Source organism: Grammomys surdaster, unplaced genomic scaffold, assembly GCF_004785775.1.
Source record: "Grammomys surdaster isolate TR1022 unplaced genomic scaffold, NIH_TR_1.0 335, whole genome shotgun sequence".
Taxonomy (NCBI): Eukaryota; Metazoa; Chordata; class Mammalia; order Rodentia; family Muridae; genus Grammomys; species Grammomys surdaster.
Window position 1 is genome coordinate 2484168 of NW_021604754.1, and position 13538 is coordinate 2497705.

A 13538-nucleotide genomic window follows, 5' to 3' on the forward strand; every position below is an offset into this window, starting at 1 on the left:
CTAGCCTCAAACTCAGAAATCCGCCTGCCTCTGCCTCCCAAGTGCTGGGATTAAAGGTGTGCACCACCACTGCCCGGTCTTAAATATATTTTTAAGAGTAGATTTTTTTGCAATTTTATTTTGATCATAGCATATGGGCAATTTTATATGTTTTTGATGAAAATTCTAATAGACATTTTTTATGTGTGCCAAAGCGTATGTGAAATTTTAATTTTGAATCACGGTATTTGGAGTGGTATTTACAATTACAGAGTTCTCATAGATTTTACATGTACTTTTTATCATTTTGTTTTATTATAAGTACTGTATTATTCAAATGTACACATGTGAAGTCTAGATAGATTGATCAGAAAAGGTTTTGAGTTCAATTTTCAGTAACCACATGGTAGCTTGCTACCGCTATAACAGGATTTGATGCTTTCTTATGGCATGTAGGTGTACATACAGCTATAGCACTCATATGTTAAAATAAAATAAGGAAATTTAAAAAAACTATAAAGTCCAATGTATGCAAGTGTTATAAATTAGCTACTACTACATTTCAATTGCAGTTTAATTTGTTCCATTTCAAATAAAATGAAAATGTTTCTTGACTTTGACAGCTATTGCAAGATAAAAAGTATTTGCCTTAATTTTTTTCATTGCTATGACAAATATTTGAGATAATTGCTTAAAAATATGTATTTCATAACCTGCCAACCTCATGGGACCAAAGATAGCTATGAATGTTGCCTACAAAACTGTATGTGAACTTAAAATATTAGTGTTTATGTGTGTGTGTGTGTGTTATAGCTATGTATGTCGCCTAACACAAAACTGTATGTGAACTTAAAATATTAGTGTTTATATGTGAGTGAGTGTGTGTGTGTATGTTTGTGAGAGAGACAGAAACAGAGAGAACAACACACAGAGAGAAAAATTTCTTCTTTTAAATTTATTTTTATTGAATATTTTCTTTATTTGCACTTCAAATGTTATTCTCTTTCCTGGTTTCCCCTCTGGAAAACCATATCCCATTTTCCCTCTCCCTGCTTCTATGAGGGTGCTCCTGCATCCACTCACTTCTGCCTCCTTACCCTGGCATTCCACTACCCTGGGGTACTTCACAGGACCAAGGGCCTCTTCTTCCATTGATGTCCAACAAGGACATCTTCTGCTACATACATGGCAGTTGGAGCCATGGGTCCCTCCATGTGCAATCTTTGGTTGGTGGTTTAGTCCCTAGAAGGTCTGAGGGTGTCTGGTTGGTTGATAATGTTGTTCTTCCTATGAAGTTGAGAACCACTTCATCTCCTTTAGTCCTTTCTCTAATTCCTCCACTGGGGACCCTGTGCTCAGTCAAATGGTTGGCTTCAAGCATCCACCTCTGTATTTGTCAGGCTCTGGCAGAGACCCTCAGGAGACATCCATATCAGGTTCCTCTCAGCAAGCACTTCTTGGCATCCACAATAGTTTCTGGGTTTAGTGACTATATTGGGTGGAACCCTCAGTGGGGCAGTCTCTGGATGGCCTTTCCTTCAGTCTCTGCTCCACACATTGTCTTCATATTTCCTCCCTTGAGTATTTTGTTTCCTCATCTAAGAGGGACTAACACATCCACACTTTGGTCTTCCTTCTTCTTGAGCTCCATGTGGTCTGTGAATTGTATCTTGGGTGTTCCAAGCTTTTGGACTAATATCCACTTATCAGCGAGTGCAACCATGTGTGTTCTTTTGTGATTGGATTACCTCACTCAGGATGATATTGTTTAATTCCATCAATTTGCTTAAGAATTTCATGAAGTCATTGTTTTTAATAGCTGAGTAATACTCCATTGTGTGAATATACCACATTTTCTGTATCCATTCCTCTGTTGAAGGACATCTGGGTTCATTCCAGCTTCTGGCTATTATGAACAAGGTTGCTATTGAGTAATGGAGCATGTGTCCTTGTTATATGTTGGAGCATCTTTTGGTTATATGCCCAGGAGTGGTATAGTTGGGTCCTCAGGTAATACTATGTCCAGTTTTCTAAGGAACCACCAGACTGATTTCCAGAGTCCTTGTACCAGAGTGCAATCCCACCAACAATGGAGGAGTGTTCCTCTTTCTCCATATCTTAGTCAGCATCTGCTGTCACCTGAGTTTTTGATCTTAGCCACCCTGACTGATGTGAGGTGGAATCTCAGGGTTGTTTTGATTTGCATTTCTCTGATGACTAAGAATGTTGAACATTTTTTTAAAAATTTATTCGATATTCCTCAGTTGAGAATTCTTTGATAAGCTCTGTACCCCATTTTTAATAGGATTATTTGATTCTCTGGAGTCTAACTTCTTGAATTATTTGTATATATTGGATATTAGCCCTCTATCTGATGTAGGATTCATAATGATCTTTTCTCAATCTGTTGGTAGCTGGTTTGTCCTAGTGACACTGTTCTTTTCCTTACATAAGCTTTACATTTTCCTCAACAGCCAGCATAATTGGGACCCCCACAGGGAGATTTCCTTGATATTAGTTGATTGCATGACTTTTGAGCTTGAGCTTTATCATCATATGAGAAGGTTGGGTGTCCATGAAAGATCTGTTTTGGCTCATAGTTTCAGCTGGCTCACTTTTGGAGCCTTGAGTGAAGCAGAACACTATGGTTGAAGAGCACAGTGGACAGCGGTACTCCTCTCATGGCATCTCAGAAACAAAGAGAAAGAGAGTGGGTAAAAATAAGGTGTGGAGAACCAAATGTCTTTTTGCTACATACCCCCAAGGGTCTACTTTATCAACTAGGCCCCACCTTCTGTCTCTTACCAACCCCAATAATGTTATCAAAATATATAGACTCAGTTATGGACACTGATCTGGTAGGATAAACTAAAATAAGCAACTTTCTTCCACTAAATTTTTTTTCGTTCATGGTAAATATAAAGCAAACTAGGATAGCATCTTAAGCCCCGAGTAAGCTTATTGGGAGTCATGCTATATTTTGCAAAGTAAAAAGTACAAATATTATACAATAAATATAAATAGTGTCATTTTAAATGCTTTAAGATATAGCAAGAATTGAAACCCCACTTTAAATGGTAGTCCTGGGATTTTAGGAAAATTGCTTTTAATATAGATAAGTGGTTTCAAAGTCTGGAATGGATGGGTAACAAAAAAAAAACAGAGAAATAGGATATGCAGTAATTCATACAAGAGATGGTAAAGTTTTGAGCTTGGATAATCTTAATAAATAATAAGAGCAGAAAACAAATTGTAAAATAATCAAGAACTAGAATTCAGAGGCTTGAGACTGACTGAGTGATGCAGACTATATATCCTTTATTTAAAATACCTGGGATTTGTATGTTTCAACTCTTTATTTCCCTATTTCAGAACACTAGCACACACATGATGAACTACTGTAGGAAGGAGACCCAATTACAACCCTGAAATTCATTCATGCTTAATATATGGATTAGAGACCATCTGATGGCAACTTTGTACATGGTTGTTAAGAGTTCTGTGCAGGAAATAAGCATGAACTTTGTTACATTGTACATTGAGTTATCAGATCTAGGGAGTTCAGATTTTCAGATTAGAAATGTTGAATATGTGTGAGAAAAATCTATTTTGAGCTCAGAAAGTTTCTTCTATAGTTTTAATAGGAAATTGCCCTGATGCATCAAGTGTGGAATGCATGCTTTCCAACTGGAGGCACTAATTTGGAATGTGGTAAAAGCTATAGGAGGTGGAACCTGAGTAGAGGAAGTAGGTCACTTGAGAAACACCTGTGAAGATGATTTGTCAGTCCCATTCTCTGCTCTGTGATCTGTCTTCTGTGAGAGGTAAAGGATTTCCTACACCAGTGATCTTGATGTCTCTTGCTCTTCCCAAGTGCTTGAGGCCAAACAACCATGTCCAACCTCTCTAAAATATGAGCTATTTCCACCTCTTCATTGTTTATGTTAGGTATTTTTGTCATTGTCACCAGAATCATAATCAGAACACTTATAACTGGTTCTGAGTAGGCTGAATTTAAAAGGCATGCTTTACATAAGCATGGATGTCCTAAAATCATCTGAATATACACATTTATACAAATATATATATGAATATCCAAAATTACATATAGCGTAAAATCAAGAAGGTAAATTAAACTCAGCCAAATGAGAAAGATGTCTCCAAGATAGTATGTTTAGAGAAGAGGTCAGAAAGCATATTAGAGAGACAGAGACTCAGCAGTGCCTAGTGATACCGGGAGCAGTCCACCTAAACCCGCAGGAAAAACATTCAGCCAGTGACCCAAATGAAGCTGACATATGGGAAACACGGATACAAGATTTTCTTGTGGTCATTGAGTACACAGTGAGAATGTGAAAGAATCCATTTGGGACAGGGTCACCTACAGTCAGTCAGGGAACATGCTGCCTGTAGGTACACTGACACATTTGTGAAGGCCACTCTTTCCATGAAAAAGGGGAAGTAAATCTATAAATGTCTTTGGCTTAATTTTTCTTCTGAGTTATTTTAAAGTAATAAATTAATTTGACTACAGTTGCTGAGTTGTTTTTTTCATCTTCTATATATTTATTGATGTTTCTACTTTTTATTATATTTTTTCAAAAAAAAGTCACAGAGCCAGAAAGATGGCACCACAGGTGAGGGTATTTGCCAACGGGCTTGATAACTTTTATTTCGTTTCCAGTATTCATATGAAGAAAGGACAGAATCTCACAAGTTGCCCTCTGACCTCCATATATGCTAATAAACAAACCAACCATCAAACAAGTAATTTAACAATCTTGGGATCTACAAGTCTCTCTCCATTGAGTCCACAATTCTAAAGATATTTCCTTGATAGTACTTGATATTTGCCTTGTTTTATGCTTGTGCCCTCAGGAATTTACTGTAGCATTTTTCAGATGCTGTATACCACGCTGATGCTATTATTTCAAGGCCTTAAGGATACTTGTATCTGTATTTCTTTCATGTGTCTAATTTTGATATTTATTTATTGGTATTAACTTGTGGAACACACACAAGCCAAAGTCCTGCTAACTCCTCAGTGGTGTTTTGCTGTTGTTGTTTTGTTCTTTCTTTATTTTTTGTTGTTGTTGCTGTTGTGGTGGTTGTTGTTTTTGTCTTGCCATGCTTTTCATTATTGGGCTTGTAGGGTTCACAGATGACTGCAAAGGAGGCAATCCAGCCTGTTTCTGGACTTCTTGTCCATTGGTCTTTGTTTTCTTCTTTACTTTATAATAGGTTTTTGTCCTTTTATAGTATCATCTTATTCTAAACCCTTTTTATGTATGTTTTTTTATTTTAGGAAGGTTCTACAGTAATAGATTTCATCATAACTATTTTGAAATGCCTTGAGTATTAGCTATCCCTCCTGTTATTTCTCATCTACACTGCCCTCTCAGCTCCCCACCCCACTTGACTACTTCAGTACCATTATTTCCTAGGGAACAAAAGAAACCATCAGTCTTACCTATCTGTGAACTCTACTGGCTATAATGATGATCAGGCTGACAAATTATTCCCACTGGTGCAATAGTGGCATGAACATCATGAACAGGAACAACCACAATCTAATTGGATTTATGTCCTACTGTCCTACACCACAAGATGGAACTTAGCACCATTACTAGATCAAGAAACTCTGGCTAGACAATTCAAAGTACAAAAGGAGAATATACATTTTTTTGTCCTTATAGGCCATATTTATCTATGTATCTATGAATATATGTATCTATGCATCTATCTATCTATCATCTATCTATCTATCTATCTATCTATCTATCTATCTATCTATCTATCCATCTATCTATTCTTCTCTCATATATTACATCTTGATCACAGCTCCCTTTCCCTCCACTACTCTCAGTCTCCACAACTTCTCTCTACCCCAGATCCACTTCTCCTCCATTTCTCTTCAGAAAAGAGCAAGCCTATCAAAGATATCAACTGAGCATCATATTACAAGTTACAAGAAGACTAAGGACATACCCTATCGAAGGTCATATATGGCAATCCAGTAGAAGGAAAATGCTTCCAAGAGCAGATAAAAGAGTCAAAGACAATTTTCACTCCCACTCTTAGGAGTTTCATAAGAACAATCAAGCTACACAACCATAATGTATATGCAGAAGACCTACCTCAAATGCATACAGGGTCGGTGATTGTTGCTTCAGTCTGTTAGTCCCTATGATCCCCGCTTACTTGAGTCTGTGGGCCATGATCTCCTGGTGTCTTTTATCCTTGTGATTCCTAGGATCCTTTCTCCCCTCTGAGGAGGTTCCTGAGCTTTGCCTCATATTTGATTAGAGGTCTGTGCATCTTCTCTGGCAGCTGCCAGAAGAACCTACTCTGATGACAACTAAACAAGACATCAGTTTATGAATATAGCAGAATATCATTAGGAATCCTTTCATTGGTTCTGTTTTTGTTTTCTTCGGTTTGCTGGTGGTGGTAGTGAGGTTTTTTTGTTTTGTTTTGTTTTGTTTTGATTTGGTTTTTTTTGTGTGTGTGTGTGTGTTTTGCTTTTGTTTTTGCCAATTGCGTTTGATTCTATCCTAGGTCTCTGGATTATCCAGCCTCTGATTCCTAGTCATGCTGGTATTGTAAGGTATGGGCTCCATTTCATGGTGTAGGCATTACGTTGAACCAGTCACTTGTTGGTCACTACCACAAATTCAGTGCCACAGTTAACCCAGCACATCTTGGAGGCAGAACAAATTGTAGGTTACAGGTCTTGTGGCTGGGGTGCTGTCCTAGTCTGACCACTAGAAGCCTTGACTGATTGCAGAAGAAGGCCAGTTCAGGCTCTATACCTGCCATTGCTAGGAGTCTTCACTAGGTTCACTCTTGTCTTCTCTGCCAGTGCAATCAAGGCTATTTTCTACTTTCTCTTCTATCATGCTTAGTATATCTGGTTTTATATTGAGATCTTTGGTTCACTTGGACTTGAGTTTTATGCAGGAAAATTTATGGATCCATTTGCATTTTTCTACATGCAGACCTGGAGTTAGAACAGCAACATTTATTGGAGATACTTTCTTTCTTTTTTTTTTCATTGTATATTTCTGGCTTCTTTATAGAATATCAGGTGTCCCTAGTTGTGTGGATTTATGTCTGGGTCTTCCATTTGACTTCATTTATTAACCTGTCTGTTCTATGCCAATATCTTGAAATTTTTACTCCTATAGCCCTGTAGTACAGCTTGAAATCAGAGATTAGTGATATTTCCAAAAGTTATTTTATTTTACAAGATTGTTTTAACTACCTTGAGTTTTTTGTTTTTCCATATAAAGTTGAGGTTTGTTCTTTCGAGGTATTTAAAGAATTGTGTTGGAATTTTGATGGAGATTATATTGAATCAGTATTTTGCTTTTAGTGAGATAGCCATTTTTTACTAAGTTAATCTTACCAACCTATGAGCATGGAAGATCTTTTCATTTTCTGATATCTCCTTCAGTTTATTTCTTCAAAGGTTTTTATATTTTTCATATAGGACTTTCACATGTTTGCATAGAGTTATTCTAGATATTTTATATTATTTGGGGATGTTGTGAATGGTGTTATTTCCTTGATTTCTTTCTCAGTTCATTTTCTGTTTGTATATAGAAGGCTACTGATTTTTTTATTAGTATTTAATCTTGTATTCAGTCACACTGCTAATGGACTTTGTCAACTGTAGGAGTTTACTGGTAGAATTTTTGGAATTGCTTATGTATACTATCATATAATCTGAAAATAATGATACTTTGCTTTTTTCTTTCTAATTTTTTTTATCTCCTTGATCTTCTTCAATTGTGCTATTGCTCTAGCTGGAACTTTACATACTTTATTAAGTAGATATGGAAAGAGTAGAGTGCCTTGTTTTGTTTCTGATTTTAGTGGAACTGCTTTGTGTTTCTCTCCATTTAGTTTGATATTATCTATAGGCTTGCTGTAAATTGCCTTTGTTATGTTTAGGTATGTCACTTGTATCTCTTATATCTCCAAAACGTTTACCATGAAGGGCTGTTGAATTATGTCACAGGATTTTTCTGCATCTAATGAAATGATCAAATATTTTCTTTCAGTTTCTATATGTTAAACCATCCGTGAACTCCTGGGATGAAGCCTACTTAATCATGGTGGATGATCTTTTGATGTATTCTTGAACCCCTATGGAGTATCATATTGAGTATTTTTGCATATGTGTTTATGAGGAATTTATTCTATAATTCTCTTTCTTTGCTAAATCTTTGTGTGGTTTGGGTATCATGGTGACTGTACCTGCATTGAATGAATTTGCCAATGTTCTTTCTAATTCTATTTTGTGGAATAATTTGAGGGGTATTGGTATTAGCTTTCCTTTGAAAGCCTGGTAGAATTCTGTGCTAAAACCATTTGGTCTTAGGGTTTTTTTTGGGGGGGTGGGAGACATTATATGACTGCTTTTATTTTCTTATGATAGGTTTATTTAAATTGCTTATCTCATCTTGATTTAACTTTGATAAGTCACATTTATCAAGAAAGTTGCCCATTCCATTTCGGTATAGGTTGCCCATTTTCCAAAAGGTATAGGTTTTTAAAGCATGACCTAATGATTCATTGCATTTCCTTGGTGCCTGTGGTTATGTCCCCCTCTTTGATTTTTATTTTGTTAATTTGGATAGTCTTTTTCTGCCTTTTAATTAGTTTGGATATTCTTTGTCTATCATGTTGATTTTTTCATAGAACCAATTCTTTGTTTTATTGATTCTTTGTGTTGTTCTTATTGTTTCTATTTTATTGATTTTATCACACAGTTTCATTATTTTTTTCCTCCCATCTACTCTCTTGAGTGTGTTTGCTTCTCCTCCTCCTCCTCCTCCTCCTTTCCTCCTCCTCCTCCTCCTCCTTCTCCTTCTCCTCCTCCTCTTCCTCCACCTCCTTCTTTTTCGAGTGCCTTCAGGTGCACTGTTAATTTGCTAGGATGAGATTGCTCCAATTTCTTTATATGGACACTTAATGCTATGAACTTTCTTTTAGCAACATTTTCATTGTATCCTTTGAGTGTGAGTATATTGTAAATTCGTTTTTATTAAATTCTTGAAAGTCTTTAATTTCTTTATTTCTGTCCTTGACCCCCATGTCATTCAGTAAACAGTTGTTCAGTTTCCATGAGTTTGTAAGCTTCCTGTCATTTCTGTTGTTGAAATCCAGCTTTGATCCATGGTAGCCTGACAGGATCAGGGGATTATTTCAATTTATGTATAACTGTCAGGACTTGTTTTGTGATTGAGCAGGTGGTCAATTTTGGACAAAGTTCCATGAGGTTCTGAGAAGAAGGTATTTTTTTTGTGTTTGGCTGAAATGTTCTCTAGATATCTCTTAGATCCATTTGCTTCATAATGTTTGTTAGTTACACTGTTTTCCATTTTAATTTTTGTCTGATGACATGTTTATTGGTGAGAATGTGGTACTGAAGTCTCCCACTATTGATATATGAAGGCTGATGTGTGATTTAAGCTTTAGTATTTTTTTTTTAATATATGTGGATGTCCTTAATTTTCCAGTATAGATGTTAAGGATTGAAATGCCATCTTGGTTAATTTTTCTTTGATGAGAATGAAGTGTCCTTCCATGTCCTTTGTTATTAATTTTTGTTTAAAGTCTATTTTGTTAGATATCATAACAGCTACACCAGCTTACTTCTTAGGTATATTTGCTTAGAAAGTCTTTTTCCAACCCTTTACTCTTTTTTTTTTAGTATAGAATAAAGTTTATTCAGGGCATGAGGAGAGGAGTTGAGAGAAAGGCAGAGAGAGAGAGAGAGAGAGAGAGAGAGAGAGAGAGAGAGAGAGAGAGAGAGAGAGAGAGAGAGATTCCTTTCCTTTGGTTCTGATGGTATGAGTTTTCATAGGTATAGCTAACCTCCTTAGAAGTTTCCTTCTAATACCTTCTGTGAGGCTAAATTTGTAAAATAAAAATAGATGCATTATCAATGTTAGCCTTAATTCCTCTTATACATGTACATTTTAGTTTTGTAAATTTAGTTGTAGGTTATAATTATTGTTTTGTTGTGATACAATACTTCTACTTTGTTTTTTAATGTATCTATAACTATACATTTTATACATTTTTTCAATTTCTGTTTCCCTCATAAAATAATGGACTCTGTATCTTAATTGAGAAAGTTAAATATTATGAACAATTGAATGTTTGAAAAAATTTTAAATGATATATGTTTTATGGGATTGTTGTACATATAGTGATTAAAATATAAGATTGCTTTACTCCATAATACACAGGATGAATAGTTTCATGCCTTTTGAGTTATGACATGATCTGGAAATCTGATAAAACCATTTCTTTTTTTACTTTAAGTATAATGGACTAAATTGTGTTACCTAAAATTCATATATTAAATATTTAACTCCCAGTACTTCTGAACCTAAGTATAGTTTTGCTCAGGTTTATAGAGAAGTAGCTAAAGAAATGTGATAATGATCAAATTAGTTTTGTTTTAATATATTGGTGCCCTCCTGAGAAAAGGCTTTATGACACAGACGTGTATAAGGAGACCAGGCAGAAGCCACCTGCGAACTAAATGAAAATGGCCACCAGTAAACTAATGAAAACATCTAGAAAAGCAACGAACTGACAACCCTATGGTATTACACTCATCTGTGGTATTTTACATGAAATTCCAAACAAACTGATGCTCATATTTGTTAACTGAGTGATTAATCTTTATACAAGTATTTAAGCAGTATTCTCAAAAAGATCCCAGAATCTTGTCACTTTGTGTTTATCACTTTTTATTATGAATCATTGTAGCTGTAAACTATTAGTCCATTATATTTAAAGGAAAGAAATTGATAGCAAAATAATTTATGAGAATAATAAATGGCAGCACAATTTATCAGAGATCTGTTTCATTTATTTACATGCTAGTCTTTGCCCCTCCCTCTAAGGTCCCCTTAGAATGCACTTTCTTCTGAGAGTCACTAATATGGGGTAGTAACATGCTTCTGCTTTATAGAGTACACTCAGCCCTTTCCTTTGGACTAGGAAACCAATAGATATTTATAAAACTAGCTTAAGTTAGTTTTAAAATCAGTTTAAATGTTTGTTGCAGAATAGAATCTTTCAATCTTTAAGCTTGGAAATTTCTCCATAACCCCTAGTCCCCCAGCCAAAGGCCTTTGCCTCCTGCTTGTCTCTATGGCCAATTTAGGTGGAAGATTTTTCTTATTGTCCTAATAGGTCTAATCCATTCCTCAAAAATACTAATTGGCAATGAGTGCAATTTCATTCCTTTCTATTTCACATTTTGAATATTCTCTCTCATCTTTTTGTCTCTTTGTCTTTACACTCTGTATTCTCGATAAGTTTCTCGAGAGTTCCTTAATCATTGACTTAATTTTATGTAGTGTCGATTTTGCTCTCTTTGCTAAGAAGGCTGATATGAATGCAAATATTTTATTTCAGCTTCCTTACAATGGTTCTGCGTTTCATCCTGCTCTCTTTTACATCTGCCTGCTATTCATTCAGCATGCCTTTCATCTAAGATGATTTTGTCTTATTTAATGTTTCATCTCTTCCTTCAGTGTTCATGAGCCTCCTTTTAATAAGTACAAGATTTGTCTCTCTAGAACACTTCTGCTTGCTGCAGCACATCCTTCAAATGTTTATTTGCATTTCACTCCAATTCATTATTTTTCCACTTACCATATGATGCAGAGTCTTTCCGTGGCATTTCTGGTGAGTAGGTAAAAATGTCTTTCAGAGTAGGCATACATCAGTATCATGAGAGTGGACGTTTGTGTGTCTCATACTCTCTTTAAGATGACTACTTGAGTTGCTTTGTCAGTTTTCAGAGAGAACGCTGGTTGTCCTCACTGGTTCTTCAAGGACTATTGATGTTGACTTTACATTATTAAGTAAGGAGGCTGATCATTTGTCCTCATATACTTATAGTATTCAGTTATTGATCATTTGACATTGATAATTGGTAATTACTGAGTAAACGCTTTGCCTCAGGTATCATTCTAAGTACCTTAAATGATTTCACATATTCAAGCCTTTAAAAGTATATGGGGACACTATGGTACAGGGAAATAAAGTAACTTGCCCAAAGCCATATAATTGACTTAGGTACTAAACCTAGGCCCTTGAACATTCTGTAATATAGTCTCTCCTGGGTGCTAAAGATTATGGGAGGGGCTTCCTTCAGCCACAGCCTGATGCTCTCACCAAAAAGATTTCTAATAGTCCACTGATTATTTCAAATAGTTTGGTGGTCCCTCTGCTGCTGGGAAAAACAACATCTGAGAGTATTGCCTGTAAATATGTTTCTTCCTACAAGTTTCCCTGATAAATGGCTACACTAGTGCAAGAGTTAAATGTCTAGTCTAAAAGCAATTCTACAGTGACAAGGCTTTTTGTGTTTAGCTCTGTGAGGTCCCTCAAAACAAACTCCAAACAGATATTTTTAAAAGCTGATTGGAATGAGATAACAGTGTGTAATTGTTCTGTCCTGCTCAGAAACTAGCTTTTGCATAGTGAAGAGATGTGCAGAATCTTCTCTGTTAAGACATCAAGTTTTTGACACAAACACACAGTGGGATTGGATGGAAATGTCCCTCTTTGTTCCTTCCTGGCCCTTATAATCTGCCTTAGGGCTCCTTTACTTTGGTCATGGAAATTCCTCCTGGGGTCACACAGACTGTAAAGAATATGCCTAGGTACCTGCACTATAGAAACAGTGCTGGTTTTGTGCATTTGCATAGACATATGAAAAGGAAAGTTTGATCATATATTTTATCTGAATTGGAGAGCTATATTCTTTTGGCCCCACATTTTGGAGGGTCAAGAACCAGAATCACGAAGGGAAATGTGCCAAGGTTAGAATATAAATTAGGCAAAATCAAAAATGATTGAGTAAATAAAACATTTAAATCTAGAGCTATAAGTGGTTCAAAAGAAATTGAGTAAAAAAGAAACACTAGACATGCTAGCAAGCTAAAACAAGCCACTGGGTTTGAGAAAGAAGATCTACTGAATTTATCATTTGCTGAAAACATAATGCTTTCCCTCCTATCTTTGGCTGCTTTCACGACTAGCAAGGAGTTTCCAAGGCCAAATGATCTTAACTAACCTATCATTAGTATTAATCCTCAAGGCAAATTTAGTGTAAATGCCATCATAATGTTCTTTCTCTCAAGTGCTAAGGACTAGTCCTAGGGAACATCCTAGGAAGAAGCCTCAGTCAGATGGACAACGTTGCCTGTGTTTGGCTGATTTTTGGACTTCTACTAAATAAGGTTAGTTTATCATTGAGATCCTATTACATATTTTATGAAATGTTCGAATGTTCTACTGTGCATGAGTGAGAAAATAAACAGACAAGGAGTATTTTGGGACCTTGAGCAGCAATGGCATATAGTAATATCTGGGCATGTAAATAATGGGAGTTGGGGGATGCTTGCCCCCTCCTCGCTTGCTTTGCTTTTTTGCCTTCTTTATCTTGTTCTGTCCTCTTGCTTCTTTGTCCTCTCTTCCCATTCCACTCCCTGCTCTCTCTCCACATGCTTATGGCTGGC